The sequence below is a fragment of the Spinacia oleracea genome, chromosome 6 (genome assembly GCF_020520425.1).
Source record: "Spinacia oleracea cultivar Varoflay chromosome 6, BTI_SOV_V1, whole genome shotgun sequence".
NCBI lineage: Eukaryota > Viridiplantae > Streptophyta > Magnoliopsida > Caryophyllales > Amaranthaceae > Spinacia > Spinacia oleracea.
Genome location: NC_079492.1, coordinates 25765151 through 25772037, shown reverse-complemented (window position 1 = coordinate 25772037; position 6887 = coordinate 25765151).

Here is a 6887-nt window from a genome sequence, read left to right as displayed (position 1 = left end):
TGTAATGTCATATGTATCATAACCTAACAGGATCCGCCTTAAGATTGACCAACTAGAATCGCCCTTAAGGTACTACTTATTTTCGGCTAATAGGGCAAATGTTTTGGCTGAATTTTTTCTTAAAAATCCTACCTTTTGAATACTTGAATTCTTGTCCATAAATTGTGATCCTAGGCACATATTTATAGAGTCATGGAAAAGGATTTAGAATCCTATTAGGATACCAATTAGTTTAACTTAAAATTCCATTAAAACTCTATTTAAAATAATTCTATCTATTAGGATTAGGATTTAATCATAGAACAAATTCTAATAGTTTTAGGATTCGTATCGAACACAAACATCATACGACCACAAGCCTACCGCACGACCCGCGCATGCCTTGCGGCCCACACAAGCATGCGTAGCTCGCAGCCCACGAGCGCGTGCGCCATGCCTTGCTGGGCCTGGCCTTTCGCTGGGCCTGGCGAGGCTTTGGCAGCGTGTGTGTTGGGCGCTTGGCTTGCTGGACGCGGGCCTGGCTTCGTGCTGGGCCTTCGTCTAGCAAGTCTCGTCCGATGCTAATTCGTACGATGCGCTTCCGATTAAAGTCATGATTCCGCAATTCATTTCCGATACAAACAATATTTAACATTTTCGATTCCGGAATTAATTTCCGTTTCGAACAAATATTTAATATTTCCGTTTCCGGATTTATTTTCCGATTCAGATAATATTTCCGATTTTGACAATATTTCCGTTTCCGGCAATATTTCCGATTCCGGCAATATTTCCATTTCTGATAATATTTTCCGATAAGTACCATGTTTCCGTTTCCGGCAACATCTACGACTTGGATAATATTTATATTTCCGATATGATCCATATTTCCGTTTCCAACAATATCGTCGTTTCCGGAGTATTCATTTATTTGCCTTTGACGATCTCAGCTCCCACTGAAACCAAGATCCGTCGATTCCGAATATCCATAGATGGAGTATTTAATGCCATTAAATACTTGATCCGTTTACGTACTATTTGTGTGACCCTACGGGTTCAGTCAAGAGTAAGATGTGGATTAATATCATTAATTCCACTTGAAATGAAGCGGCCTCTAGCTAGACATTCAGCTCACTTGATCTCACTGAATTATTAACTTGTTAATTAATACTGAACCGCATTTATTAGACTTAACATTAAATGCATACTTGGACCAAGGGCATTATTTCCTTCATTGCTTACCTAAAATATTTTAGAATTGAGTCAAAATACATAATGTGCTTAATTCATCAATGATTTAAGGATCTTGGATTCATTTTATTCACACCCACTGGAATAATAAATTCGAATAAAATGTTCAATGACTTGTTTAAATTGCATGATTGCTTTAATTTTCAAGATATTATTCATGATAAATGTTTAGACTTTGCATGTTTCAATGTATGTTTTAATTATTGTTTATAATTAAATATCTTGCACTGAGGTAAATCCTTTTAAAAGGGTAACAGTAAATTTCCTAGATTGGTTGTGAATCCAGGAACGATGTACAGAAATGAGAGAAAGTCAGCAATTATAAAATGTACATTTCTTTTAGCGACTTTTATGGTTGTTTTCGAGTATCAAAGTCGAATGGCAAACCGATTGGTGCTTATGAATTCAACATACAATGTAGTTTTGAGATCATAAAGCATTGAGTTTAACACTCAGCTTTACCAATGGTTAACAACCTAATATATTTGTCCATTCAATTCTCGAATGAGTCTAGTCCCTAGACGTACATTCGAATAGATCGATGCTTAGAGAACTTTAGAAGCTTCTGGTAAGATCATATAATTGATGCAAAATATTCAACATAAATTAAATGGTAAGAACTTTGTCGGAGTGACATTGGACATGTCTAACAAAGTATAAAAGTCAAAACTTGAGAAGTCAATTCTTAAAGCTATAAGAACGGGTACAAGAAATAGGAAAACAAGGAACAAATGAAAGGAATTTACGATTCCATTTCTACCTATAAGTTTATGTTTAAAGTAGCAATCAAACTTCCTTGGTATCATACACCGCATCAGGTTCTTACTTCGGTAATAACTCAAACAATGCAAGCTAGGCTACACTATTGACCTACAAGTGGGAAATTAAGCATGGCAATGCTACATTAGTTGTAGGGTCATCTAGTTTGTTTTAAGTGCTTTCAAAGGCTGGTACTTAATGGCTATTTTGTTCCATAATCAGCCTACCTAAATTTCTATTTTCAAACACAGAAAGACTCACATTCAAGAAAAACAAAAACAATGTTTGTTTGTTTATTTGAATGAAATGGTCATTTACGGGTTGAGTCAATTTGCTTGATTAAAACAAACAACTCTTTAACAAAAAGAACTTTACTAGGTTCAAATCAACCCCTTGATTTGAGTTCTACTAAACTTTGGCTTTGTTGCTTAGACCATATCAACACGTTAACATACAAAAGTTCTATTTTGATGGACTTTTGAAAGTTAATTGATTCCTAGATCATTCAAGACAAGCTAGTCTTACTTGTTAAAAGTAACAAAAAGAAATGAACAACTGTTAGAGCACCTAGACAATAGAGTTCAAAGCTAAATAAATATTTTATGACTTTATTATATCACCTGGAATTGAGTGAATATTGGTTTATTTACTCAATATGCATATTTTTAACTCTATAAAACTCATTCCAATCTACGTATGAACATTCTAAGGCTCATTGAGTCGTTATAGGTCATATTTAGAGCTAAAATAACATTTCCGCTCCAACCTTTTAACCAAAGAACCTAAGGACTCATTTGATTCTTATTACATGATTAATATGCATATTTTTAACTTTCTAAAATTATTCCAATCTATATATGCACATTTAAGGCTCATTGGGTCGTTATAGGTCATATTAAGAGCTAAAATGACATTTCCGCTCCCAACTTTGAACTAAAGAACTTAAGGACTCATTTGATTCTTATTACACGACTAATTAAGCATAGTTTTAACTTTCTAAAACTCATTCGAATCTATTTATGCTCATTAGGTCGTAATAGGTCATGTTTAGAGCTAAAATGACATTTCCGCTCTCAACTTTGAACTAAAGAACCTAAGGACTCATTTGATTCTTATTACATCATGATTAATATGCATTAGATCTGTCTAAATTAGAGCTGTTCCATTAGCTAATCATGGTTTGACAGGCATCAGCTTTCGTGGACACTTTAATGCTCACAGAGCAATTAGAAGTACATGTTTAGCTGCATGGTTTTCAACAATTTAATTATCTCTATAGTCTGCAACTATATCTTTTTATTCTTCAATGGAATGTAAAGATAATATCGTGAGTGTAAACTTTGGTACTCATATATTTTCCTTCCATCTTGCAGGGATCGAGTCGATTGGAAGAAAGTCAACACGGCCTTAATTAAGGTTTGTAATGCATGATCTAAATGGAGCTAAGTGGCCGGATTAGAGAAATTTGTTAGACTAGCTTTCTAGCCTTTTGTCTTTATTTGTTAATATTAGTTTTAATTTGTTAGACTAGCTAGCTAGGTGTTTAAAAATTGTAAACGTACGTACTATACCCTTTTCTCTATTGGGTTAATATAAATGAAGCTAATTGAATGATTTATTAATAAAAAATAAGCAGATTCATACCTTTTCTATTCTGGTGTTGATTGGTGTACAAGTCTCAATACTCAATGGTGTATATATATATATTTGGTAATTTCCACCTATTTTATATTTTAAAGGGATTCGGAAAAAATAAATTAATGTTGTTGAAGGGGGCTTTTAATGTACGCCTCAACAACATATGAATTTATGGCGCCAATGTACAGGTATTGGCGCAAAAATACAGGTCTGTTGTGGGGGGCATTTAAGAAGTGAGCCTCAACAGAGGTGTCTGTTGAGGCGGGCTTTTGGTAATGCCCCCCACAACAGGTCCTTATTTTTCCCTTTGGTTTTGGGCTGTTGAGGCGGGCTTTTGAAAGTCCCCCACAACAGATGACCTGTTGAGGCGAATAAAGCCCGCCTCAACAGCTAAGTGAGCTGTTGAAGCCAGGTCTGTTGAAGCGGGCCATGTTCGCCTCAATAAGCCCAAAATGCCCCCCTCAACAGGTATTTTTTCCACTAGTGATGACTAGTCAAAATATTCAGAAGTATAAAATTCACTTGGCAAGAAATCATAAAGATCTAGGTTAAATCATAATGATGATTACTTTAAGACCAAAAATGATCATCAATGATTGTGTGTTGTAATTTCACGATCTAGCTCCATAAGATATGGCATATCTACGTTGGAATGATTGAAGTCAATTAGTACTTGATTCGATCAATGATAATCATAAAGACTTTTCCTATAATTCCTAAAACAAAATGCTCAACTACCACCAAACTAAACCAAATTCGTCAAAGCTATTGAAAACTAATTTCAGAATATCTTTTCAATAATATATATCTAAAGAGTTGCTAAACTCAGTGGGAGCTTAGTGTTTGTTATTGGACAAACTAAGGCCCAATTATAGATATATGTTTCATTGTGATTTATTCAAATGAGACACAAGGGTATTGTTTCTACCACAAATTCTTGAGAACATAATGTTTGTTTGCTCGAAATAATGTCCTTTCGGAGATTCGTTTCCAAAATGACAAGTGGGAGAAAATAGACCCCGAAAGTCGTCGAGGCTAACAACAAACATAAACGGACATTCCGGAGGCTTTTATAAGTTCTTCAAAAAATCCGAACACTTATTCTCTAAGGACTTTAGAAGTGGCTTTAAAGAATAGACATCTCTTAGAAGAATTTACAAGTGCTTCAAGGAGAACAGAATATTCAAAGGACTTTCAAGTATCTGTTGATATTCTATTGTTTGATGTTCTATACCCAAGTAGAAATAGAGTTCAAGTCACTGAAACTATGAGATTCTTCTATAGGATAGTGAAGAAACATAGAGTTCAGGTCACTGAAACTATGAGATTCTTCTATTAGATAGTGAATAAACCTACAACTTGCAGGCAAACTATTATCATGTAGATTAATGAGTTTGTGACTTGTAAGAAAGCTATGATGAAACCTATATTCCCTAAAATGGTTAGAGGCCATATATAGACTCAAATGTTTTAGATGATTAAAGGCCATAAAACATAATCAATGTTTTGATGACAAAATTGACACCTATTGGTTGCAAATTGGTTTTAAGGATAAAAACCATCAAACACAAATTGTGTTCTCACACAAAGCTAGATTAGTTGCTAAAGGTTACAAGCAAATTCATGGTGTGGATTGTGTTGAAACTTCATGCATAGTCGTAATGCTCAGGTCTATAAATCAAGCAATGATTGCATATTGGTACATATTGCAATTGGATGACAAAACGGATTCCTTAATCAAATGTTGGAAGAAACTATTTACATGGTTTGTCATAGGATTTGTGGATCCAAATAATGCTTAAATGAAGCAAGCTTATGAAATCTAAGTACAGATTTAAGCAAGCAATTGGGAATTGGAATTGTATTTTAGTGAAGCTAATAAGTATTTAGTTTCATAAAATGTACATGAATCTTATATATATATAAGAAGTTTAGTGGGAGTAAGTAAAACTTAATTGGTTCTATGTGTATCACACACATATCTCTTTATTGTGAAATAACATTCAAATGCTAATGACCTAGATTTGAAATTATTCATCAATGAAGGACCAAGGCGAAACTTAATACATACTGGGTATTACGATTTATTTACAAAGATCTTATAACATTGTTTTGGATTAAGTAATGACATTTACTAAATCAAACACAAAAGACTCCATTGGAGATATTTGACCTATATGAATAAATCTAAGTAATGAATGTTTGAACTATGTATAAGCATTTACTTAGTTAAACATTAAAGAGTCTAAATGAGATTCTTAACCTATATTATACGCCAAAGAATTTAGCTGGATTCAGTATCTACTGAAATTAGATAGCTAAAGTTACATGAATAGAATTCAATTGAGAATAATTCTACAAAAGAATTTATCATGTATGATATAATATGACGAGGATCGCCAAAAAATTTATCGTATGGCTTTAGGCATGACGAACATATACGAAAATATTTTGCAACTTTGAGCATTGCATTTTTCCTCCTTTTCACAGATAAAGAAGTTGAAGTGCTCATACGTCTTGTAGCCGTAGATTTCAGAGATGTCTAGAACTTTAGTTGCCTTACTGATGTTGAGGTATACTCATGGTCTCTTATTGATCTCTTCTCCTTAAAGCTCTTATTCTTTGGGTGTCTCTCTTGCTGCAGCTCCTCTGTTGTCGATTCCGCCTTGTTTTTCGATTCTTTTATCCTGTTTACTTCTTTCTCTTCTTCTAGCTTCTGTTCTTCAATTTCCCTCTCCGCTAGAGAAGCTTTTATCTTGATCTCTCTCACTGGCCTTTAATTTCCCTCTCCGCAAGAGAAGCTTCTACGCATGCATAAGCGGCTGTCAGCTATCTCTCGAGCTCCATCCAATATGAGTAGGCAACTGTAAATTTTTCATGGGACTACATCTAATAGAAACCAAAATTAGAGATACGTACAATGTCATCCAAGAAGAAAATATTTTCATCTTGACAAACTTATAGACCACACATGTTAGACAAAGATAAGAATTATACTTCGTAATTACACCAGTTACGGAGTATAATATATATATATAGGAAGATTTTGCAATAGCTACATTAAAATGGTAGCCACTACAATAAGATGAATCTCAGCTTTTAAATTTTGTTGACTCTTTACAACCGTAGATCATATTGACTTTTTATAAATAAAAATGTATTTTCTAAAAAAAAAAAAAAAAAAAAAATCTCCCCATTACCTTCCCACGTTCACTTGTATTTAGTTTTTTTTTTTGGGGGTATTTTCGTATCACGCTAAG